The sequence below is a fragment of the Colossoma macropomum genome, unplaced genomic scaffold (genome assembly GCF_904425465.1).
Source record: "Colossoma macropomum unplaced genomic scaffold, Colossoma_macropomum, whole genome shotgun sequence".
NCBI lineage: Eukaryota > Metazoa > Chordata > Actinopteri > Characiformes > Serrasalmidae > Colossoma > Colossoma macropomum.
In genome coordinates, this window is record NW_023494803.1 from 43,505,890 (window position 1) to 43,533,714 (window position 27,825).

Consider the following 27,825-nt stretch of genomic DNA (forward strand, 5'->3'; position numbering starts at 1 on the left):
TTGCCTTCCTACAGCGGGGCACTGTAGGGCATCATGTGGCATCATTTAAACAGGAAATCACTACAAACACGACTCTCTTACAGTCAGACTTCTACTGGACAGTGAATCTGGTCATGGCCCTGTGGTACATACTGGTGTAATTGATCTCTCCTGCTGAAGCTTAATGTTGAAAGGCTAAACGTGTGGTCAGTGAAACAGAAAGAAATATATTAATATTTATAGGGGCTTTTAATGATTGAAGAAATTGTCATTGTATTAACCCCTTTAATTACTATCTTATTATTTAGATCATCTTAAGGTTTCAGTCACAACTGTTTATTTATTCAGTATCTACTATGAATTATTTAGTATGTGCAATGAATTATTCACTATCTACTATGATCTATACTTGGTGTCCACCATGGTTTATTTACTAATCATTTCAATTATTACGCATCTACCCTATATAATTTACCTACTACGAATTATTTGGCAACAAATATAAATGATTCAATATCCATGATGAAATATTTAGTAATTGCTATGACTTATACAGTAACTATGGTAACACTTTCTATGAATGTCGCATTTGTAAGCATCTATAAACACATTTATAACATGTTATAATGCATTTATAAGGCATTATAAATGTGGTTATAAATATTTGTAAAAAAGAATTACGCTGAATTACACTTTATAGCCATGTTTATTATACATTATGAATTGTTAATATAATGCATTATAAGTAGTGTTAATAACATGTTATACTGGCACTGCCGAAGAAGTCAGTCCCAGCTTAGAGAGCGTAAAGTAAAGACAAATACCAAGCTAACGGTGGTGAACATTACCTTTCCCACATTGGGTAAAACACTGATGGCAGCTCTAGTTTAAACTCTGACATTTGAAGCCTGTAATGTGCTTTACTGTGAATGTTTTAGTGTTTCAGTAAATCCTTCAGTAAATATTTCAACTTGAAGCCTCACTCTGAACACTGGAGGAGGCTTTAGTACAGTACGCTTCACTTTACTTAGAGCGGACAAATATGACTTATGAGCTCTTATAATTTGTTATGATCAGTACTTATAATGTATTATACTAACAATTCATAATGCATAATAAACATGGCTATAACGTATAATGCATTTTTATAAATATTTATAGCTATGTTTATAATGTCTTATGAATGCATTATAACATGTTATGAATGTGTTTATAGATGCTTACAAAGGTGACATTCATAGAAAGTTTTACTGTAACTATTATAACTTGTTCCATGTCTAATATGAATAGTTTATTAACTACTATAAATGCATCTACTATAAAGTCTTCAATATCTGCAAAGGATTATTTATGAACTACTATGGCAGTAATTATTATGAATTATTCCATACCTCCTTTGAATAATTTAGCAACTACTATGAATTATTTAAGTAGTACTCTAAATTATTCACTATGTACGATGAATTATTTATTAACTACAATGACTTACAGCTACTCAGTAGGGGTGGGTGGGGTTTTGATGAGATGATGGAGGTATAAGTAGGGGACCCAAGATATTCCTTAAAATGGCCAACCTCAAAAGACCCAGGTGGTCCTAAAATAAAACTCAGAGTGGCCAGAGTGGAAAAACATGTCATCAGGAAACTGACAGTGACCTTGCCAAGGTCCTGTACTCCTGCTGTAATTATATAAGTTCTAGTCATTAAAAAGTGGTCTGCTTGGTGGCCACAGGATTTACACCAGCCTGGTGGGCTGCCAGCGCTGGGCTGAATGCCCGGGAAGTGCAGACGGAGGGCATTTTCTGGGTAAAGGCCAGAGCACCAGGCTGATGGTGGCAGATCCTCACTCTGCTGCTCTTACCTTACTGCTCTGCCGAGCTGGAAAGGAAAGCGATATTGTACCACGAGTGACAAACCAATTACCGTCCTCCCCATTCCCCTCATGTCTTTAAGTTTACAGACGCACCGAGCCAACCTCAAAGCCCCCGCTGCACGGCTGGATGCAAATAGGAAATGCATGCCAATCATTGTGCAGCTCTAGTTTTTGCTGCACTGTATTGCCAGCGGCAAGTGGCCTGTCAGAGAGACCTCCAGACTCTAACCACAATTCGGAGGCATCCAAATTAGCCTCAGACACATTTCCACCGTTCCTCTACAGCCCCACAGCACACCTGTATGGAGCTACAGGACAGTTCCGGTCAACATCATGGACACACATGACTGAATGCATGTTTTTGGAATCATTTCAATCTAAAGGATCATGCGGAACTCTTTAAACCTCTGCACCTCGGTCATTCTCTTAACAGTCTTTTCCCACCCTGAGCCAGCCTGTAAACCACAACCGAGAGTTCAACTTTACTAAACGTTGGTCCTGACTGCACTGACCCTGAGAAACACATCAACTATCGTAGATATGTTTTCTGTATCCTGTTGCCATTTCATAGTGCAGAACACTGAAAAACTTTACAGTTTTTATTTTATTCCAGGTTTCCTTAAAACATACATGTTTATGAGGTTCATTTGAGTTCCTCCAAAGGGTGGTGGTAGAATCCTGAATACTGAATAATGTATAGATAAGAATAATTCATAAAAGACACTGGATAATTCACAACATATACAGAATAAATTATAGTAGAGACTGAATAATTCATAATATTTACTGAATAATTCATAGTAGATACTCAATAATTCAAAGTAGGTACTGAATAATTGAGTACATACTGAATAATTCATAGTAGATACTGAATGATTCATAGGAGGTACTGAATGATTCATAGGAGATACTGAATGATTCATAGGAGATACTCAAGAATCCATAGCAGATACTAAATGATTCATAGGAGGTACTGAATGATTCATAGGAGATACTGAATGATTCATAGTAGATACTAAATAATTCATAGCAGATACTGAATAAATCAAAGCAGATACTAAATGATTCAAAGTAGATATTGCATAATTTATAGCAGATAATAAATAATTTATAGCAAATAATAAATAATTCATAGCAGATAATAAATAATTTATAGTAGATACTGAATAATTCATAGCAAATCCTAAATAATTGCCAACAGATACTGAATAATTCATAGTAGTTAGTGACCAGTTCATACTGGACACTAAAGTGATGTTTGGATTTGTTTAACATTTTTTTGGTCACTGCATGATACTATATTGTCGTTATCATATCAAAATCTGGGAGCTTCTATTATTTATTTCTTCATTTTAAATGCCAGTGGTCTTTTTCACTGTGTGAACACTTCAGACAAGAGAACCAACGGAAATGCAAAAGACACAAAGCACTCAGTCTGGAGAGAGAGAACAAGAAAAAAAAAAACACTTTCCTATTGTTATATGGCACAATGATATTTCTATTATTTATTATATTCCTTAATAATTACTCTTTATTATCACATTTTTATAAGTATGAAGTAACAACAGCGACATGATTTATTTAATCGTGCACTATTATTCTAAAATTGTGGAAAATAGTAAAATTAAACTCCTTTATGAGTATGTGCGCCCAAACTTTTGACCTCTACTGCAGGCTCTTTGCATCAAAAGGACTCACGCGGTGTTCAAAGGAGTCTGGCAGGAGAAATCATTCAAAATGTGGATGTTTTAGGGTCTGCATTCATCTCATAACGCCGGCTCTCAGACCAGCACGTCAAAAGTTGGATAAAATGAAGTTAAAAGCTTCAAAACACTTAAAGTGAATGTAATTACGCAAGTAATTGCACAGCATGATGCAGAGTCTGTGCCGCTCAGTCTTACTGAAAATATGCCTTATTGTAGCCTCGCTTTTAAGCTAAAGAGCAATTTAATCAGGAAAAGGAGAGAAAAATCTGCTCTTTTTGGATAAAACCACTCACCGCGTTATTCTTTACTTAGTGCACTGAGGCGCAGCAGCCGCACAGCAAAGTCTGTCATAATATCTCAGCGAGAAAAGAGGAGAAGAAGTTTCCCATGGCAGAGATAAAGCTGAAGCCAAGCAGCCTCTTAAAGGATACTGGGAGTTTATTTTCTTCTAATAAAATGTAGAAAATTTACATTTTGGAATGACTGAAATACAATAATAATAATAATAACAATAATAATAATAATAATAATAATAATATTAATAATAATAATAATAACTTTGAAGAAAGACATTTTTTCAAGGGTTCCTCAGTAAAGAAAAAGGCTCCAGATACTAGATAGAACCCTGAACTCTTAATGAACCCTTTGCATGAGTAAAAGAGTTCTTCAGATTGATGGAGAATGTGCTGCAGATGGTTCTATATAGAACCTTTTTAAAAAGGGTTCTGTATAGCACCAAAAGGGTTCTTCTTTTGTTACAAGCTTGACATTGTAACCCCCTTTGGTGCTAAATAGAACCCTTTTCAAAAAGGTTCTATTTAGAAACATCCACATTTTCCATCAATCTGAAGATTTTTTTTTCATGATGCAAAGAACGCTTTAATCATGCAAAGTGTTCATGGTTCATGGAACCATTTTTGTTACTCAGGAACCCTCAAAGAACCATCCTTTTTAAGTGTGTACTAGATAATTACTTTAGGTGACATGATGGCTAAAGTAAACTACACTAAAAAGGTTCTGAATAGTTATATTTGTAAATAGGTGATATAAAAACTCCTGATAAGAGTGTTTTATACAATGTTTATTAACTATAAACTAAACTGAATTTGGGCTGTAAAAGCTACTCTACTGGGTTCTTTCTGTTTACTTGGATATTTTTAATCTCCATTTAATGCTTGAAATGAGCTGTGAATGTCAGTATTATATCCTTACTCCAAATAAATAACAAGCTTATGTATTTTACTGTGTCCCTCCTCAGTTTAATAGCTGGAACCAGTTGCTTATTTTAGTGTAATTTCGTCAGAATGTCTTGGAATTCATGCAGGAGTGTCACGCCAACCTCCGGTTCATCAGTACACCATTGTAATCCTACGAACTTCAACTCCCAGAATCCACCACACTGCAAAAAAATGTCATTTTGTCAAATGAAATGATCTTAAATCTAGTATATTTATCTAATATTTCCCATTTTAAGATGGTCGTGCACTGATTATAAGGTTATTTAGCTTATTTCTAGACTTTTTTATTAAGCAAAATTCTCTCACTACATGGCAGATAATTTTGCTGGTATCAAGCACATTTCTTAAACAAGCAAAACAAGCCAGTACAGTGAGATAATTTTACTTAATAAAATAAAGAAGTACAAAAAATGTCTAGAAATATGTTAAATAATAAATTAAGCTTCCAAAATTCCCAACAGGATAAATGTTAGATTTATTGACTATACTTAAGATAATTTTCCTTGACAAGATACCATTTTTTTGCAGTGCAGGAGGTCACGTGACATCGTCCACCAATCATAAACTGTTTCAAGGATGAGCTTCACCTGAATACTAATTCACCACACCTGTCAATCCACAGACCTGTATAAAGACTATTTACTGAAACATAATAATAATAATAATAATAATAATAATAATAATAATAATGATAATTGTTATTATTATTATTATTATTATTATTATTATTATTATTATTACTTTGAAGAAAGACATTTTTTCAAGGGTTCCTTAGTAAAGAAAATGGCTCCAGATACTAGATAGAACCCTGAACGCTTAATGAACCCTTTGCATGAGTAAAAGCGTTTTTCAGATTGATGGAGATGGTGCTGCAGATGGTTCTATATAGAACCTTTTTAAAAAAGGGTTCTGTATAGCACCAAAAGGGTTCTTCTTTTGTTACAAGCTTGGCATCGTAACCCTTGTCGGTGCTAAATGAAACCCTTTTCAAAAAGGTTCTATTTAGAACCATCCACATTTTCCATCAATCTGAAGAACACTTTCATGATGTAAAGTGTTCATGGTTTCTTCACGCCAACCTCCGGTTCATCAGTACACTATTGTAATCCATTGTAACTCCAACTCCCAGAATCCACCACACTGCAAAAAATGTCATCTTGTCAAGTGAAATGATCTGAAATCTAGTCAATTTATCTAATATTTCCCATTTTAAGATGGTTGTGCACTGTACTTTAGATAATTTTCCTTGACAAGATACCATTTTTTTTGCAGTGCAGGAGGTCACGTGACATCGTCCACCAATCATAAACCGTTTCAAAGATCAGCTTCACCTGAATACTAATCCACCACACCTGTCAATCCACAGACCTGTATAAAGACTATTTGTTGAACCAATCTTTGCGAAGTATTGGTGCTGTTTTTCAGAGCGTACCGAGCCTTTTCTCTGTTTTTGCCTATCGAGTATCTTGACGCTTTTGTTTGTATTTTCGGCTACGTTTTGTCTGTGTCCTTCCTGGTTTCAGTTGCTATGCTTCTGCATTTACTATTCACTGGGTGTCCTTTAGGTTTTATTATTGCTTTTCTCTGGATTTGACCAACACTGTTAGAAATAAAGGTTCTGTTCAGGTACATTTTTCATTCATCAAGGTACAAACAGTGTAAATGTTCCCTCAAAGGTACAACAGTGGATTTAAGGTCTGATTGTGAATCTTAAATAAGTTTCTCCAGGTGAAAAGTTCGTATTTGTACCTTTTCATAACCGAATGTTTTAAACAGAACAGTAAAATAAAAGCCTGGAGACGAGACGGGGTGTGTGGAGTCAGTACAGCTTAGAACATATCATTTCAGTGGATTATGGTTCAGTTATGTTCCCTGACTAAAGGTACTGAGATGGAGCCTTGAGGGTTCCACCCCAGCGACAAGAGGGGCACTGACCCAGAGACAGTTTAGTGCCTTTATGCCTGAGAGTGTTTTTGGATTATGATTTTGCAGCACACTTCTTCTGCTAAAGCCTCACATAATATTATCTGCAAGCATCTGACTCTTTTACAATGGGCCAAACTTCGAATTTCACTCTATCAAACAATGTAGTCACGGTAACACTTTCTATGAATGTCACATTTGTAAGCATCTATAAACACATTTATAACATGTTATAATGCCTTCATACAGCATTATAAACATGATTATAAACATATAAAAATGAATTACACTCTATAGCCATGTTTACTATACATTATAAATTGTTAATATAATGCATTATAAATAGTGTTAATAACATGTTATACTGTCACTGCCGAAGAAGTCAGTCCCAGCTTGGAGAGCGCAAAGTAAAGACAAATACCAAGCTAACGGTGGTGAACATTACCTTTCCCACATTGGGTAAAACACTGATGGCAGCTCTAGTTTAAACTCTGACATTTGAAGCCTGTAATGTGCTTTACTGTGAATGTTTTAGTGTTTCAGTAAATCCTTCAGTAAATACTTCAACTTGAAGCCTCACTCTGAACACTGGAGGAGGCTTTAGTACAGTACGCTTCACTTTACTTAGAGCGGACAAATACGACTTATGAGCTCTTATAATTTGTTATGAACAGTACTTGTAATGTATCATGTTAACAATTCATAATGCATAATAAACATGGCTATAATGAATAATGCATTTTTATAAATATTTATAGCTATGTTTATAATGTCTTATGAATGCATTATAACATGTTATGAATGTGTTTATAGATGCTTACAAAGGTGACATTCATGGAAAGTGTTACCGTAGTCACCATAAATACTAATCTGTTGAGCTTTGACCTCAGAACAGTCAAAGAAAAGAGGAATGCAGATACATGAAACTCAAATTCATCACAGAGAAAGAATCTAGACTTGTTTTGCACAAAGAAGCAATAACATCCAACATATTTCACATGCCTATGATTTGTTTGGATTTTTCTAGCGTTTATGGCTTCAGATTTAATGAGTAATGTAATGTTATATCGTGCTTGGTTGCTTTTGTGTTCTGTATGAGTCATGTTCGTGCCTCCGGTCGATATGCAGTGCTGGGGGTTTTAGAAGAGGTTTGAAAGTTTTCCATCGTGAGCTGCGGCCCTAAACTAGACTCAACCTTAACATTTAAAACTCATTGATAATGTCAATAACACAGCATTCTTACATTTAAGAAATGCAGCAGTAGTTAGACCCTGTCTCTCACTGCAAGATGCTAAGAAGCTGGTCCAGGCTTTTATCTTTTTCAAGTCTAGACTATTGTAATGCACTTTTAACAGTATTACCTAGAACCGCAACTGATAGACTTCAACATGTACTAACACATTCAAGACAGAGGGAACATATTACACTGGTTTTTGTGTCAATATGCTGGCTGACTGTTTCATTTACAACAATTTTAAGATTCTTTTACTGTCTTATTGGCTCAGCACCTTCATATATTTCCCTTCAGATCATCAACTACTGATGTAGTGAATTTTCCCAGACTGAAGCACAAAAACACTGGAGAACAGCCTTTTGTCACTATGCACCAAACTAGGGATGCATCTATACTGATGCTCTTCTCCAAAGCAGCGCTACTCGATCTAAGCTAGCTAATGTAGCATAGGTGGCTAACGTACTTCATCATCGCCTAGATTTTAAGGATTCAACTGTTAAAGATACAAGGCTCTTGTGGTAACACTTTCTATGAATGTCACCTTTGTAAGCATCTATAAACACATTTATAACATGTTATAATGCATTCATAAGACATTATAAACATAGCTATAAATATTTATAAAAATGCATTATACGTTATAGCCATGTTTATTATGCATTATGAATTGTTAACATGATACATTACAAGTACTGTTCATAACAAATTATAAGAGCTCATAAGTCGTATTTGTCTGCTCTAAGTAAAGTGAAGCGTACTGTACTAAAGCCTCCTCCAGTGTTCAGAGTGAGGCTTCAAGTTGAAGTATTTACTGAAGGATTTACTGAAACACTAAAACATTCACAGTAAAGCACATTACAGGCTTCAAATGTCAGAGTTTAAACTAGAGCTGCCATCAGTGTTTTACCCAATGTGGGAAAGGTAATGTTCACCACCGTTAGCTTGGTATTTGTCTTTACTTTACGCTCTCTAAGCTGGGACTGACTTCTTTGGCACTGACATCATAACATGTTATTAACACTATTTATAATGCATTATATTAACAATTCATAATGTATAATAAACATGGCTATAAAGTGTAATTCAGTGTAATTAATTTTTATAAATGTTTATAATCATGTTTATAATGCCTTATTAAGGCATTATAACATGTTATAAATGTGTTTATAGATGCTTACAAATGTGACATTCATAGAAAGTGTTACCGCTCTTGTTTACACTCAGTTACTCAGTATGGTGTCAGACTCAGTATTGGCAAGTACTAAAGTACATACTCAGTCTCGTAAAATGGTATCGATGTATCACTACACCAAACATTCTGAACGCTTTACCTTTTGATATCTGTCAGGGACCTTCTTTACTGGTTTTATAAAACATTTTTATTTATTTTAGCATTTTATTACTTGATCTTTTATATATACTACTCCTTTTGTGTTTAGTTAAAATTTCATTTATTTTATTGTTTTTCCCTTTTATTTTATTAATTATTGCACTCTCTATGTCTCTATTACTTTTATTTTAATTTTATCAAACATTTCTTTTAATGTTGTGCTACTGTGTGTGCGGTTCACTGTTTAATTTGATTATACTGTGAAGTACTTTAAGCTGTATTTTTAGGTATAAAGGCTATATAAATATAGAAGATGATGACAATGATGATGATAATGATGACGATAATGATGATTATGATGATTACTCTTATTATTATCATTATTATTATTATTATGAGGTGGAAATGTAAAGCAGATGACTCATAAATGGTCAGTATGCAAAATGGAATTGTGTTTGGTCAGTATCAAAAATAGAATGTCTGTTACATATTTAGTGAAAAAAAAATCCAAACAAATCATAAGCATATGAAATGTGTTGGATGTTATTGCTTCTTTGTATATATATCTCAAAGCACACTCACTAAATATGTGACAGCAGTAGTTTTGGGTGGGCCTATAAGGTCCGCTGGGCCCAATCATTCTAGCTCCACTGGTTTGTATCCAGAAAGAAGAGGTTTGTCCATAGAAAGACCAACATAAACTCAGAATATCAGCTTCCTTTTCAAACATCCATCAGAAAAATAAATAAATAAATAAATAAAAACTTGAATGAAAAAAGTAAAAGACATCAACTGCAGACAAGAGTTATGAATTGCTTTTTCACATGAATAGGGGACGTCTCCACCTAACTGCAACACTCCAGTTCTAATAAAAGCTCTATCTGCCACAGCACAAGAAACATACTGAGGAATCTACGTCTCTGAAATTCTGCCTTTTCCTCAACAGAGTAAACAAACACTGTTTTGAAAAAGTAAACATGTCACTTCCTGGCATTTTCAGGAATGCCAGCAATACAAAAAATGTAGTTTGCATCGTTTTCTCCCTCAAACAAAGACGTGTTTGGCTTTTTTAGGTTTAGCTATGAGGCCAATGTAGCTAACAAGTAATTGAAGCCTATACCCTTCAGTTAGCATGGTGCTAACTGCATGCCTTGGGCCTTACTAGTCACTTTCCATCACTTTGACATATTAAGTTGTCTCACCGTGAAAGCCATCTTTCCATTTTTACCATTAATCACTTATTAATTCCTTTTACGTAATCATTAATTACTACAGTATGGGTCCCTCCAAGAAATGTGATGATATATACCACCAATTATTCTATTTATATCTTTGTCCTTGTTTACTGAAGCATTTATTTCATCCATACTTTACACACTGACCCCATCACCAGCAGATCTACAGTTCAATCCACCAGAATGAAAGGAATACTTCAGCATTTTCAGCCTCATCTGTATCTGCTGCATCTGTAGTGTTCACTTGTACTTAAGTCAGGTTACACTACACGACCCTTACCCCAATTTAGCCCTGATTCTCAGGCTGGCTGAGTCTGAGCTGGTCAGCTCTAGTCTGCAGATTTTTGGTCAGTCAGATTCGACAGCTGGGAGAGTAAACTGAGTAGACTGTGAGCGGGGCAGACTCAGATTCTTGGCCTCTTGACTGCATTTCAGGCCTTTAGGAGGATTTCAAGCATGTTCAAATTTTTTCGATCTGACTCTAAATGTAATGTAGTGATGTGAACTGGTCAGCAACTCAACCTGAATGGACTCCTCTAATAGCCAAAACTGAAAACTGAGAGCACAAAATAAATAAATGCAAATAAAAACAAAAAAAAGGTGAAGCTGCTCGTGTGTAGTGTAGCTTTGTAATGAACCGAGTTAAAGACATTCACTCAATTGAGTTTATGTACATTTAAAACTCTAAAAACTACCAGACAAATCACAGTTTTTCACCTAAGTACAATTCGATTATACTGTGAAGCACTTTGCCTTTATGTAAAAGGGGGCAGTCGAGGGCCGGAGGTTAGGGAACCAGCCTTGTGGTTCCATCCCCTGAGCCGTCAGTATGTGACTGAAGTTCCCTTGAGTAAGGCACCTAACCCCCAACTGCTCCACCGCTCCAGGCAAGTGTGCTCACTGCCCCCTAGTGTGTGTGTTACTAGTGTGTATGTGGTGTTTCACTGCACGGATGGGTCAAAATGTGGAGGTCAAATTTCCCTGTTGTGGGACTAATAAGGGTCACTTAACTTAGTAATAATAATAATAATAGTATATTGAGCAGAATGTGAACAGGGCAGTCTTAGATTTTTGGCATCTCAATTACATTTAAGGCCAGCAGGAGAATAATATTTTTGGCCTGACTCTGAGCGTAATCTAGTAATGTAAACTGGTCAACAACTGGTTTACATTTAAAACTCTAAAAACTACCAGACTAATCACATTTTTTCATCCATGACCACTTAAATATGTTAACCTGCATGCCTCTTTACTGTGTCAGCAGCAAGTGTGGAGCGAGCTGCTCCATGTCTGTTTATCTGTGTCTAATAAAATTGAGAGACTGTGCATGTTTGTGTGAGTTCAGTGACTTCGGTTCTGCAACAACTTGAAAGTTGAATATTGTGTGATTCCCAATATTTCTAATCTGTAGTGGATCCAGGGGTTTAGTAAAAAAAACAGAAAACTTACTTATAATAAAAGCTAATGAGCAGCTCAATAAGTGTGTGTCACGTATTCGGCCAGCCAGCCTCAAAACTACGATTCCCAGAATCCTCCGCCTCATCACCTGACTCCAGGAAGATCATCAGCAGCCTATCACTGCTCTAGTTCTCCTGAATATTGATCATTTTCACCTGTATGTTTTCTCACATGACCTGTTTTAGTTTGTATATTGCTTATATATATCTGCTTACTGGTCGCACGTTACAGTGTGTTTTGAGTTTATTATTATTATTATTATTATTATTATTATTATTAAATCTAGTCAATATATATAATATTTCTCATTTTGAGATTGTTGGAAGAATATCACAAGGTTATTTAACATATCCCCAAGCAATTTTGGCTTCATTTTATTACTATTATTCTTTACTTTTATTACTTATTATTTATTATTTAGTTTTATTTTATTACATATTATCTAGTGAAACTGATTTATTCTATTGCCAGATAATTTTGCTGCATTTGTAAGTATTTTAAGCATTAATTCGTAAAACATGCAAAAGTATCTGGTAGTGGAAGAAGACGATTTATCCAGAGTTAAAACAAGTGTAAATATCTAGAGATAAGTTTTAAAATATCTTACAATATTCTTGCAACAACCTTATAAGACGTTGTAAGTAGATTTCAGATGATTTAAGATGTTTTTCTTGATATCATTTTACAGTGTAAAGACTCAACAGACGGAGTTCAGACTGAAAAGCGCTGGATGTTCCTTTAACACTGAGGATGAGGAGGGAGATGTGATGAAGAAAGATATTTATTACAGGCTGACCTGTAGGACAGAGTTCTGTGCTCTGGTGTATCTGGCCCTCAGTGACCTACACCAGTACTAGAAATATTCGTCATCTCCTCCAGCTGTAATTTACCGCCGTGGCCTTCGTCCAGACGCCGCAGCTCCCACAGTCATAATGGTGTCTCATGAGAAACCTGCACATTCATCACCAGACAAACCCTGTGAACTTTCACCAGCCAGCATCTCTAACAAACCAGCTCACACTGTAATGACACATATATTATATATATAAATATGATATAACACAATATTTCCTTCAGTCAGCAATAAACGGAAAAATATCACATAATATTCTTCACTCTCATAAATACAGAGCATACACATTACGCTTTATAGCAGACACTGAACAATACTTAGGAAATATTGAATAATTCATAGTAATTATTGAATAATTTATAAAATATGATGAAGAATTTTGAACAACTACTGAATAATTCATAGTAGAAACCAAATCATTTGTTTCATAGTGACTAATTTAAGGTAGATACTGAATAATGTAAGGTAAATATTGAATGATTTATAATAGATATTGAATAATTTGTAATGAACATTGAATAATTTATAATAAATAACAAATAATTCAGAGTATATGCTGAATAATTTATAGATATTGCATAATTTAGAGATTATCAACCATTTACAGCAGATACTGAATACTTTATAATAGATACTGCATAATTTGTAATAAACATTGAATAATTTATAGTAGATACTGCATAATTTTCTAAAGGTACTGAATTATTTGCAGTAGATAATGAATAGTCTAGAATAGACACTGAACAATTTCTAGTAGATACTGAATACTTTATAGCCGGTACTGAATAATTTAGAGTAGATACTAAATAACAATTTTTATAACAATTTTATAGAAGAGTTATAAACAGAAATAAGAAGGTTATAAACAGAAATGGCTGTTCACCACTGATTATCTGTGTGTATATGTAAAGAAAGATGCTGCTGAATGTCTCGTCTTTTGTTCTGCTTAACTAAAGTCACATTTAAGCAATAAAGAAGAGCTGTGGAAGTGAAATAAATGGAACAGTCAGTAACAAAATAGGTCCTAATAACTTAATGATTAACTCATAGGTTCTTAATGACTTTTAATCATATTATTGTTACGTATTGTCACTATCAGAACAAAACTTCACATCTTAAAAAGGTAACTTTATTGAAAAAGGAACAAACAGACTTTTAATGGACAGTAAAGGAACAAGATTTAAGTCTAATTAATTTTGGATTGTTTCTATGGGTCCATTCATCAAGGACATTTGAGATGCTGTAGACCAAATTGGAGATATGACATTGTGTTTCAACAGCAACAACATACATTAATAAACGGTATCATTTGAATAATTTACTTAATGAATTTGTTAATAGTTTGATACTCATAACTTATGTGACTTAAATTATTAGACATTTATTTAAAGGCATACAAATTGTAATAGTCAGCAGTGAGGTCCAAAAGTCTGAGATCAATCAAAAATATGTTTAGCAACAGAACATTTTAGAATAAAAAAAAACCTAAAATAATAATAATAAGCAACATAAAGAGAAATATTCAACATTCTGCACTATTTTTAGTTGACTATTCGTATTGAACCAAATGTGTGAAATTGACTATGTTGTGGTTTTGTACAAAAACTTTGTGTTTAATCTGATTGTGTTCAGTCGATTCTCAGGTGGATCTGATCTACTCATCAAATGCTTTTCACAAGTTTTTTTTAGCCTTTGCAGCTTAAGTGCACATCATTAAAGCAAGTGGAACACACCACCAAATACTAAGAAATTCAAAGATTCTACTATTTCCTCAAATTATTATGCTGGTAATAGAATTTGTAATGAAAAACATTTTATTACACTGGAAAAAAATGCAAAATAAAAGCATTATATATGCATAACAAAACTTTGTATCCCCAAAATATTAACTTTACAAGAGAAGGCAAAAACACTCTTACCTTTCAATGTAAGTCAAGATTTTATTCTAAGTGATTTTAGAGCATTTCTATTGGTCCATTCACCATGACATTTTCGCACAACGAGGACAGCTGGTGTGTTGAAATGATCAGAGAAATAAAAATTGACAAAAAAGGAGACGCATGCTTTTATTTATAAAAAGCCTTTCCATTGCTTAAATTTATGTCACTAAATGGTTAATAATTCTAATGGTAGAAGTGATGAATGCACAAATAAGAATTACACTGATCAGGCATAACATTATGACCACCTCACTGTTTCTACACTCATTGTCCATTTTATCAGCTCCACTTTCTATATAGGTGCACTTTGTAGTTCTACAGTTACAGACTGTAGTCCATCTGTTTCTCTGATACTTTGTTAGCCCCCTTTTACCCTGTTCTTCAGTGGTCAGGACCCCCACGGACCCTCACAGAGCAGGTACTATTTGGGTGGTGGATCATTCTCAGCACTGCAGTAACACTGATGTGGTGGTGGTGTGTTAGTGTGTGTTGTGCTGGTCTGAGTGGATCAGACACAGCAGTGCTGCTGGAGTTTTTAAACACTGTGTCCATTCACTGTCCACTCTATTAGATACTCCTACCTTGTCAGTCCACCTTGTAGATGTAAAGTCAGAGACGATAGCTCATCTGCTGCTGCACAGTTTGTGTTGGTCATCCTCTAGTCCTTCATCAGTGGTCACAGGACGCTGCCCACAGGACGCTGTTGGCTGGATATTTTTGGTTGGTGGGACTATTCCCAGTCCAGCAGTAAAACTGAGGTGTTTAAAAACTCCAGCAGCACTGCTGTGTCTGATCCACTCAGACCAGCACAACACACTGACACACCACCACCACGTCAGTGTTACTGCAGTGCTGAGAATGATCCACCACCCAAATAGTACCTGCTCTGTGAGGGTCCATGGGGGTCCTGACCACTGAAGAACAGGGTAAAAGGGGGCTAACAAAGTATCAGAGAAACAGATGGACTACAGTCTGTAACTGTAGAACTACAAAGTGCACCTATATAGTAAGTGGAGCTGATAAAATGGACAATGAGTGTAGAAACAAGGAGTTGGTAGTTATAGGGGTCTGTTATTATAAAAAGTAACCAAACAGTCTGTAAGAGTTTTTGCCGCAGTGGAATCGTCCTCTACACCGTATTCCTGGTGACATTTTCTTGTCTTTTTTTCCCAATAAAAGACGACGCACCATCAGAAACAGCCACTTATCAGAGAAAAGGTTTCAGCATTAAGGGGCTTTCCTGTGTTGGAACGTCCTCCCACTGAGTGGCATCTCAGGCTTCTTTCTTCTCCTGTCGCTATCGAGGGGTCGAGCTGTGAGCTGTGAAAATCTGATTTGCTCTGAGGAGTGTGTGCGTGCTCGTTCCCCCGCACCGCACACACACTCCTCCGCACCATCACAAAGGCACATTTCTCCTGTGATTCGCTGCAGCCTATCTAGATGCCATTTTCCTCTTTATTCGGACCGGCTAACATGCTTCAGGCTTCATCCACTGCCGGAGAGGCATCCAGGGAGTGATCTTTCTCCTTGCTATTAGGAACTCTCTCCTCAGCATGAGCCCTAATCTCAGCAGCATTCACCCTTTACTGCCGTCTGCAGAAGCCCGTCAGTCAGGCCCATCCGTCACACAGTAAAACCCTTAATACCTCCATAACAGCACTCTATCCCTCCGCTAACTGCACCTGCGCCTTCCCCTCACAGCTCACTGACCACGTCTGTCACCTGGGTAAAGACGCTGCTGTGTGCCGCTCTGAATCAACGCTATTCAAACATGTTGATCGGTTGCACATGAAATAAAACGTTGCATCAACATAATTCTCCTAATTAGGATGTGGTTGGTATAGTGTAGTGGGTAACACCTCTGCCTTCTACGCTCTAGACTGGGGCTCAATCCCCTCCCTGGGTAAACACCCTACACTACACCAATAAGAGTCCTTGGGCAAGACTCCTAACACTACCTTCACCTACCTGTGTAAAATGATCAAATTGTAAGTCACTCTGGATAAGAGTGTCTGTCAAATGCTGTAAATGTAAATGCAGTTCAATGGTACATTCTTAGTAAAAACAAAAAGGTTCTTTGGCTTGTTACAGTATTTAAATCTATGACCCTGTTTGAACTTCATGTGTCCTGATAAGATTTTGGCCACATGCATTTATACTTGGTAGTCAAATGCGGCTCCGGTTAGTCAGACTGAAATCTGATTGCTGTGGGACGGAATACGCAAATCCACTCGTTACACAGAAACCAATTACTAACTGTTTATCTGTTCAGGCTTCAATATTCCACGATTCCTGTAAGTCATCTGCATGGATCACACTCCCAGTGACGCACTGCAAGGGGAGGAGTTTTGGTTGTAGTGGGAGGAGTTTTGCTTGTACTAGGAGGGATTTTGGTTGTGGTGGGAGGAGTTTCAGTGGTACTGGGAGGAGTTTGAGTGTAAAGGGAGAAGTTTTGATAGTACTAGGAGGGATTTCGGTTGTACTGGGAGGAGTTTTGGTTGCACTGGGAGGAGATTGGGATGTACTGGAAAGATTTTGAGTTGTACTAGGAGGAATGTTGGTTGTACTGGGCTCTGTTTGGGTTGTACTGGGAGGAGTTTCGGTTGTCCTGGGAGGAATTTTGGTTGTACTGGGAGAGGTTTTGTTTGTAATGGGGGGGTTGGTTGTACTGAGAGGGGTTTCAGTTGAACTGGGAGGGGTTCTGGGTTTTGAATGTGTCTTGGAGAGACGGATGTGTTTACGCTGCTATAACATTGTGGCTCAAATGTGTCTCAGTTCACCTCCTAAAGCTGTTTGAGTGGTCTGTCTTAAATGTGTCTTGACTCCATTTACACTTGCATTTTTATGTGGCCTCCAGATATAATCCTGATACTTAAGAAATGACCAGGTGTGAATGGGGTTTTTGTTTTTGTGCTATATATACACAGCCATTTTTTGAAAAAGGTTCTTTAAAGAACTGTTCTCCATCATAGAGAAGAACAGATTAACCATGCTAAGCCATTTAAACCTATCTTCAATATTTAACCTCCATATATAAAAAATAATGTTTTCTATATATCACTTTCTTTATAAGTAACATTCTAGTTAAATTAGCTCAAACTGTATTTAAAAAAAACAATGAAGTATTCAAAGTTTAGGTATTTATGAGGATTATGTGATGATCTATTTAAATCTAAGGCATTAATAGAGATAGTAATAAGCTAAACATATAAAAAAACATAATTAATATGGTACTTCTATGTTCCAAATGCTAATCCCTAAATTTACACTTGTGAAAATAATATTTACTTTTTTAAAATATTTTTTTAAAGATCTTTTTGCTTTCATTTATAGTGACCTCTAAAGATTTAGATTCATGATGAGTTTAATTTTTAAATAAAAACTGCCCCACATTTTCATATCACTACCAAAAACACAGAGTTTTAGCTGGTAGGCGGAGCCTTATATTAGCCACACCCCTGCATTGCCACATGGTGAGCAGTTAGACCCAGTGTTTTGAAGTAAATGTGTCCCAAAGTCTGAAAATCAGTCACTAATGAAACACAGATTTTCTGCAGTTGAGTAAACATTTTTGTGTTTTAATGAAAACTTTAAAATGAAATTTCAGTGAAAAGCTAGTCATGTATTAATTTTTTTCATTTCTGCTTAAAATTCAGCAAAAAATGTCACTAGTGAAACATTTGGTAAAGTTTTGGTAGTTTATTATTGTTTTGGTAGTCATAACATAAAATGTTAACTCATTTATTTTAATCATCTTTTTTTTGTTTTCCTAATACTAAACCTGCTGAATCTTTAATATAGCAAGTCTTTGCAAACTGAGAATGAAAATATAATAATTTACATTACTTGCATTTTTAAAAAGCAGATGTCCACAAACCTCTGATGGGCAGTGCATGTGTTCATCTATGTTCTATTATATAATATGCCTTATGTTTAGTAACAGGACCAGCCAGAAGGTCAAGATAAGAGTAATGAAAGTGTGTTCGGCCTAAAAAGTGGTCTATATATAGACTCAGAACCTATTATAAGATAAATAAATCAGCACTGAAATTCCAAATAATGAATTTATAAATAACAGAAAACAGCTGAGGAGGCTGAATTTTAAATATGCTTTTCTTGATCTAAAACATACCAGGATGTAAAATGGAGGAAAAAGCTTTTACACATGCAAACATACCAAGCTGCTGTGCGGCGCCTGACTGCTGATGCATGTAGAGAGCACTTTAATAACCGCGCTCTTACAATGCACTAGAATTCGTCTGCATGAGTGGTTTGACGTAACCAATAACAGCTCAGGCTTTACGCCGTGTGTGTATTCAGTATTAAACTGAGTAAAACTCATGGCTGAAGCAGGTAAAGACTGTGTTTGTGTTTGTAGGTGGAGTGAAGGCTGAGTGACTCATGCAGATAAACTGGACTGAACTGGAACGAACAGGAGCTGTTAAACATGACGGAGATGTAAAAGCTTCTCTCCAGCTCTCCATTCATTATCTGGCACATTCAAAATCAATCTGTGCTGTTTCATGTATGCTTGACCTTCATCCAGCCTGTTCTGGAGTGTGTGTGTCCTTTGTTTGGGCAGGGCTAACCCAGCACCTCGTTAAGCCCACATTTTTTATTGTAACTTGATGATAAACTCTCAGAAAAAAAAAGTACTAAACTGTCACTGGGTCAGTGCCCCGATTGTCACTGGGGTGAAACCCTCAAGGGTACATCTCAGTATCTTTAGTCAGGGAACATAACTGTACCATAATCCACTGAAATGATATTGGTAACACTTTCTATGAATGTCACGTTTGTAAGCATCTATAAACACATTTATAATATGTTATAATGCATTCATAAGGCATTATAAACATGGTTATAAATATTTATAAAAAAGAATTACACTGAATTACACTTTATAGCCATGTTTATTATACACTATGAATTGTTAATATAATGCATTATAAGTAGTGTTAATAGCATGTTATACTGTCAGTGTCAAAGAAGTCAGTCCCAGCTTGGAGAGCGCAAAGTAAAGACAAATACCAAGCTAACGGTGGTGAACATTACCTTTCCCACATTGGGTAAAACACTGATGGCAGCTCTAGTTTAAACTCTGACATTTGAAGCCTGTAATGAGCTTTACTGTGAATGTTTTAGTGTTTCAGTAAATCCTTCAGTAAATACTTCAACTTGAAGCCTCACTCTGAACACTGGAGGAGGCTTTAGTACAGCACGCTTCACTTTACTTAGAGCGGACAAATACGACTTATGAGCTCTTATAATTTGTTGTGTTCAGTACTTATAATGTATTATGTTAACAATTCACAATGCATAATAAGCATGGCTATAATGTGTAATGCAATTGTATAAATATTTATAGCCATTTTTATGATGTCTTATGAATGCATTATAACATGTTATGAATGTGTTTATAGATGCTTACAAAGGTGACATTCATAGAAAGTGTTACCCCCTTAGCCATGTTTATAATGCCTTATGAATTGTTAATATAATGCATTATAAGTAGCGTTAATAACATGTTATAATGTCAGTGCCAAAGAAGTCAGTCCCAGCTTGGAGAGAGTAAAGTGAGATAATTACACAAAGTTTATTTTCACCCTGAGATTTCCAGTATTTTATTTCTCAGTGCTGGTGCTGTTAGGGCTGCATCTTCAGGGCTTCAGTCCTGAATATTCAGATGCTCCAAACAGGCTGTCCAGCCTAGAATTATAGCTACAGTGCACTTTTCTTAACCAGCACTCTCATTTTAAACCAAATACCCATCAGTTCCTCCCCCTGAACCCCCTCTGACATCACACTGAGCATGAAGTTACTGTGGAGTGAAGGCCTGGAGAGGGAGAGGTGAGATAGTAGAGCATTGTCATTGTAATTGTTCCCTCACTGGTTCTAATGTCAAACATCACTACACTACAGTAATGCTAATTTCTGCTAGCATTCTATTGGATATGCAGTGTTAAGTTAGTGTCAAGCTAACGGTGGTGTACATTACCTTTCCCACATTGGGTAAAACACTGATGCAGCTCTAGTTTAAACTCTGACATTTGAAGCCTGTAATGTGCTTTACTGTGAATGTTTTAGTGTTTCAGTAAATCCTTCAGTAAATACTTCAACTTGAAGCCTCACTCTGAACACTGGAGGAGGCTTTAGTACAGCACGCTTCACTTTACTTAGAGCGGACAAATACGACTTATGAGCTCTTATAATTTGTTGTGTTCAGTACTTATAATGTATTATGTTAACAATTCACAATGCATAATAAGCATGGCTATAATGTGTAATGCAATTGTATAAATATTTATAGCCATTTTTATGATGTCTTATGAATGCATTATAACATGTTATGAATGTGTTTATAGATGCTTACAAAGGGGACATTCATAGAAAGTGTTAACATTATATTTTCTAAGCTGTACTGACTCCACACACCCCGTCTCGTCTCCAGGCTTTTATTTTACTGTTCTGTTTTAAAACATTCGGTTATGAAAATGTACAAATACGAACTTTTCACCTGGAAAAACTTATTTAAGGTTCACAATCAGACCTTAAACCCACTGTTGGAGCTTTGAGGGAACATTTACACTGTTTGTACCATGATGAATGAAAAATGTACCTGCACAGAACCTTTTTTATAACAGTTTATGTTACCCTATTATCTTTTGCTCTGATTCAACACAAACTCACCTTTCCTGTACTATTAGTTATTGATACAATGTTTAATGTTTAAGGGACAAATAATATGTACATGCATTCGAAAAAAATGAAAAATGGAAGTTAATTTCTTCAAAAAACAACTAAGAAATACAGAACAAAACAATTTGAGTAAATCATCCAAACAGACAACCACTTTATCAACTTATCAAAGTCTCTGGAAGCCCCTGTTGTCTATATGTATAGATATGAGACCATTTTTCTCAGTTCTGTCCAAGAATCTTTAGTTTATGCTCTCACTGCAGATTACTGGTATTGCTATCCAGCTGTTTAGAGCCACACCACACTGCTGATATTTCTCAGCTGCAGCCTCGTCATCGCTGCCCTGTAAAAGCACTGAAGCAAATCTCTTTTTTCTAAAGTCTAATGTGATTAAGTTTTTCACTCATTCAGAATATTGCAGTGTCAGCGTAGAATAAGATGCAGGAAACATCCCACGAATGCTCTTTTATTGAACAGGCAGCAGGGAAGAATCGGCGCTCAGCATGAGTGGACAAGGCCGGGAAGCTAAAAAGTCACTTCTAGTGATACATCTTCACCCCGTGGTGGTCCCTAACACTGACAATACCACCCCACCACCCTGCACAGTAAAGCATGTGCAACACCTCAGCACCGCATTACGCCAACAACAACTTATTTACAAGAAATGTCTCTCCTACGGTGAGCACAGCGCCTCCTGAGAGCCTCTATGCATGGCTGCGATGGATGACATGCCTCCCACACTCCCATGGCAGAGTGAGCCAGTGGCAGGACGCCTGCAATACGTTCCAAAAAAGTTGTGACAGGAGCATTTTTATCAGTGTGTGTTACCTTTTCTTATAACAGCTCTTAATAATCATTTGAAGACACAAACTGAACCAGCTTTGAAAGCAGATGTTGGGACCGTTCCTCTGTTAAACGTCTTAAGTTATTCTTTCTTGATGATGCATTTTTGGCGAACTGCTGAATCTCAACTCTCACCTTCGTTCATAAAGGACTCAGCCTTTCCTGGATGTTCCTTTTGTACCCAAGCATGACTGGATCACCTGTTTAAGAATTTTTTTTTTTATTATTTTATTTTGAATCTTTCAAGTTTTGTTTGAATGCAGTCTTTCTTATACGTATTTTACATAACTGTCAAATAAATTTATCTATCTAAGCTGTTTTTTTAAAATATTTCAGAATGTTTCTAGTCTTAAATTGCTCCGGTTCCTACTTTTTTGGAAGGTGTTGTAGGCATCACTTTCAGAATTATTGAAAAAACTATGAAGTTGAGGTAAAATATTACTTGTTTTTGTTCAAATAAAGGTCAAAGTGGATTTACAAATCACTGCTTTCTGTATTTATTGGTATTTTGTCTGCTGTCCCAACTTTTTGAAGTTAAGTTATCCTTTATTAATCCCACAACAGAGAAATTCATCTACACATTTAACCCATCCATGCAGTGAAACACCACATACACACTAGTGAACACACACACACACTAGGGGGCAGTGAGCACGCTTGCCCAAGTGGGCAGCTCTATCCACGGTGCCCAGGGAGCAGTTGGGGGTTAGGTGTCTTGCTCAAGGGCACTTCAGTCACGTACTGTCGGCTCAGGGGATCAAACCAGTGACCTTCCGGTCAAAAGGCTGGTTCCCTAACCTCCAGCCCACGACTGCCCCAGAAGGAGGTGCACCATTCCTGGAAGTACTGCAATACCAGGTCGATGTATGGAGCGGACGAAGCAAGCTCCTCTTCCGTCTCCCTGTTCTAAAAATCAATTTAATGTATAGTCCTCATATAGAGGATATATCACATATTAAACTGATAAGAACAGATACTACAATTGATTTTAGCCAAAAGGCTGAGAAGTGATGAAACTGGGTTTGTATAATAAACAATAAAGATGCTCTGAAAAGTGTTTTAAGAAGTAGTACATAGCAGCTGCTGGCTTGATAAAGCTTATTAAGAGCATTACAAGGGCATTATAATAACCCCTATAATGAGGTGTTATTGTAAACCAGTGGTTCCCAAATTGTGGTACGTGTACCCCCAGAGGTTGGCGTTGGGGGTATACAAAAAATTGTGATTTTTGACATTTACAATTTATTTAATTTTCATTTCAATACATTAGTCAGCCACACAGTTACAAAGATACACCGATCAGGCATAACATGACCTTTTTCTACACTCATTGTCCATTTTATCAGCTCCACTTACTATATAGGTGCACTTTGTAGTACTACAGTTACAGACTGTAGTCCATCTGTTTCTCTGATACTTTGTTAGCCCCCTTTTACCCTGTTCTTCAGTGGTCAGGACCCCCATGGACCCTCACAGAGCCGGTACTATTTGGGTGGTGGATCATTCTCAGCACTGCAGTAACACTGACGTGGTGGTGGTGTGTTAGTGTGTGTTGCGCTGGTCTGAGTGGATCAGACACAGCAGTGCTGCTGGAGTTTTTAAACACCTCAGTGTCACTGCTGGACTGAGAATAGTCCGCCAACCAGAAACCTCTGTTAGCGTGTTATTAACACTGAAAACCGCTGTTACAGATTCTGCCCTGAGCATTTTTACTGCTGCTTTGTCGTCCCACACCTCTGACGCGTTGTTAAGTTCTGCTGGCGCTCATGCCCATGTTAGAAGTTGCTTTGTGGTGTCAGTCACAGGTATCGGTAATTCATCACTGATGCCAATACTAATAATAACAATAATAATAAGTGCCAGTATCGGCATCAATATCGATTCAGTATTGGTATCAGTGCAACACTAATGTTCTTTATGATTTCTCATGAAATAAACAAGCAAAAATGATCAGACCTACATTTCTCACTCCTGAGATCTCAACACACTACAACCAAATACATTTCAAAGGAATCCTTAAGCAAATTTTGCTGGACAAAAGCTCCAAACAACAAAACAGCGACACGTTACTGTTTGAGGGAGCATCTAAAAATGTTCAACCTGTTAAAGGATTACATTTTAACACAGTTGTTTAGGTGGTTGTTTAGGGGGACTGACGGCTCATTAAACGAGTGATGTGACTGTGCTGAATGTGATTTATGGCACGTTATTGAATATTTTGTTATTTACTGTTCAATGTATAGTGTCTCACACATGCATATGTGCCCCATATAGACCACTGTGCACTCCTGAATAACACTATTTATTCAGTATCTGGTGGGAAGTGACATCACATCATAAACATGTTTGACAATTTAACTGGGACTGATTTTATAAGGCTGAATGTCTTACATATACACCTAAAAAAAAGGTTCTTCAAGGGTTCTTTAGTAAAGGAAATGGTTCTATATAGAACCAAGAACACTAAAGAACCATTTGCATGGTTAAATAGTATGATTTGCATTGTGAAATAGTTCTTCAGATTGATGGAGAATGTGCTATAGATGGTTCTATATAGAACCTTATTGAAAAGGGTTCTGTATAGCTGTTACAAGCCAAAGGACCTTTTTTGGTACTATATAGAACCCTTTTTGATAAGAGTGTACACCTTTAAAAATGATGGATTCTTCAGATTGATGGAGAATGTGCTGTATATATAACCTTTCTGAAAAGGGTTCTATTTAGCACCAAAAAAGGGTTCCACTATTGCTACAAGCCAAAGAACCCTTTTCTGGTACTATATAGAACCATTTTTGATAAGAGTGTACACGCTTAAAAATGATGGATTCTTCAGATTGATGGAGAATGTGCTGTATATAGAACCAAAATGGGTTCTTCTATCATTACAGGCTTGACATATACAATAGCAGAACCCTTTTTTCCATCAGTCTGAAGAATCCTTTCATGATGCGAAGAACCCTTTAATTATGCAAAGGGTTCTATGAGTGTTCACTGTTGTATATAGACCAATTTTCTTTACCAAAGAACTCCTGAGGAACCATCTTCTTTTAAGTGTGTATGCATCATGGCAAGATGTGCATGTATATGTAGAAGAAGCGAGAAGGGGTCCGCAGCAGGTGGTCAAATGTCTGAAGGGGTACTGGTCTGTAAAAAGTTCAGAAACCACTGCAGTAAAGTAAAATACAGCAATTATGTTGATGCAACGAATGTTATTCATGTGCTACTTTGTGGCTGATTTGAATTAAGTTAAATTCAAAGCACCTTTTTTGATTCACTGCTTTCCATCTGTCCTCTAAAAGCTGCATGAACACATTCATTCAAGACAGAAAGAGCTTTTTTTACACTAATAAATAAGTTAATGAGGGGAAAATATGGGAGGAACAGCTTTTGTGCCTGGATTTTAAGAAAAGTGCACTTTACAGCAGAACCTTATTAATTAGACTGGTGTGTTCAAGGATGTGTGCCTGTTTCACTCCTGTTCGCTTTACAAAAGCTCGTCCTCCAGAGCGAAACATGATGTTTCAGGATTTCACATTCACCTCACAGGATTCTTCTCTATTTTATGTCCACTTATAACACTTAACACACCGAAAACAGTCATAACTCATTTCTGCTTGAGCATTTTCCCTCCTCTCCTTAAACAGGCTGTTTTTCTCACTGCGCCTTTTCCAATGATATATGCAAATGAGATCTGTTCTGATTGGCTGGCCTGTGATGAGCCTTATTAAAAAGCAGTCTGGGCTGAAACACTCCTTATGACTTCAGTGTGAGTGGGCGGGGCTAAACTGCTGTAGGCTGAATAGGAAGCTGCATGTAAATGGGTTGTTTTTTAATGCCATCACAAAAATTTTATGAATTCAAATGAATTCAAAATGGGCTGATTTTGCAGCTTAGTTTCCACAAATAGACTGTATGGATTGGGGAGTGAATGGAACACTGTAGAACCTAACTGCACATCTTAATGAAAGAATGAAGTTAATGCTACAGAAAGTTGGAGTAACTTATTCTGAAAAATTCAAATTAACTTAATAAAAATAAATTGTTGAGATAGTTGAGAAAGCCGTTTTGACTTATTTATTATTATTTATTGTTCATTTAAATATATTATATTCACTATTGGTAACACTTTCTATGAATGTAACCTTTGTAAGCATCTATAAACACATTCATAACATGTTATAATGCATTCATAAGGCATTATACACATGGGTGTAAATATTTATTAAAATGCATTACACGTTATAACCATGCTTATTATGTATTATGAATTGTTAACATAATACGTTATAAGTACTGATCATAACAAATTATAAGAGCTCATAAGTCATATTTGTCCGCTCTAAGTAAAGTGAAGCGTACTGTACTAAAGCCTCCTCCAGTGTTCAGAGTGAGGCTTCAAGTTGAAGTATTTACTGAAGGATTTACTGAAACACTAAAACATACACAGTAAAGCACATTACAGGCTTCAAATGTCAGAGTTTAAACTAGAGCTGCATCAGTGTTTTACCCAATGTGGGAAAGGTAATGTACACCACCATTAGCTTGGTATTTGTCTTTACTTTACGCTCTCCAAGCTGGGACTGACTTCTTTGGCACTGACATTATAACATGTTATTAACACTACTTATAATGCATTATATTAACAATTCATAATGTATAATAAACATGGCTATAAAGTGTAATTCATTTTTATAAATGTTTATAAACATGTTTATAATGCCATATGAATGAATTATAACATGTTATAAATGTGTTTATAAATGCTTACAAAGGTGACATTCATAGAAAGTGTTACCTCACTATTTTTGTTTCAATTGTCATTGCACACAAATACAAACAGCCCAACAAGGTGTTGTTTTTAAAGGTTGTTGAAGATTCAGTGTGGCTGAATTATTTTCCCCTCTGCTAACTTTATATGCACACTTATAATGAATGACAGATTGTTTACTCCATGCATCACCTCGCAATGTTCGCAATAACACACTCCCTCTCATGTTCTATTGCTTAATTAGTTATTATTTAATTATTGATTATTACTTAGTAATAAGTAATTAAGTATTTTTAAACTGATACTGTAATTTGTCATTAGTGCTTGGCTTAAATACGCACTAACTGTGTGCTGCTTATTACACTCTTAATAAACTAACAGGTGTATTGACGAATAAAGAAGTAGCATGAGAACTCATTACCTATGAGTTAGTCTGGTTAATTATCTGTTGTGCTTCAAAATGACTTGGAAAAAATTATATATTTCCATTAACATCCCTTCAAAATGAAGCAGTTTTCAGATGAAATATTCTGTATCTACTAGGCTCAATGTTGTAGAAAACACATTATAACTAGCTTACATTTGAACGTGGGTACAGCTGGTGTCCACCAGCCCCCGGTCCTGATCTCGTCCTGCTCGAAACGCCCAAAACTGCATGAGGACAGAATGACACCAGCTATTTTAAGAAACAAACAACAAAAAAGAGGAAAAAGCTAGGCCTACAGCTTTTGCCATCTGTTCAGGACA

General features: G+C 36.2%; 1 non-coding gene across 1 annotated transcript; it reads right to left on the reverse strand.

Moving 5' to 3' along the window:
- Positions 1–23,131: 23,131 nt before the first annotated feature.
- On the reverse strand, positions 23,132–23,322 carry LOC118824239. Its single transcript, XR_005008591.1, has one exon. It is a non-coding gene; the product is annotated as a U2 spliceosomal RNA (small nuclear RNA).
- Positions 23,323–27,825: the final 4,503 nt, after the last annotated feature.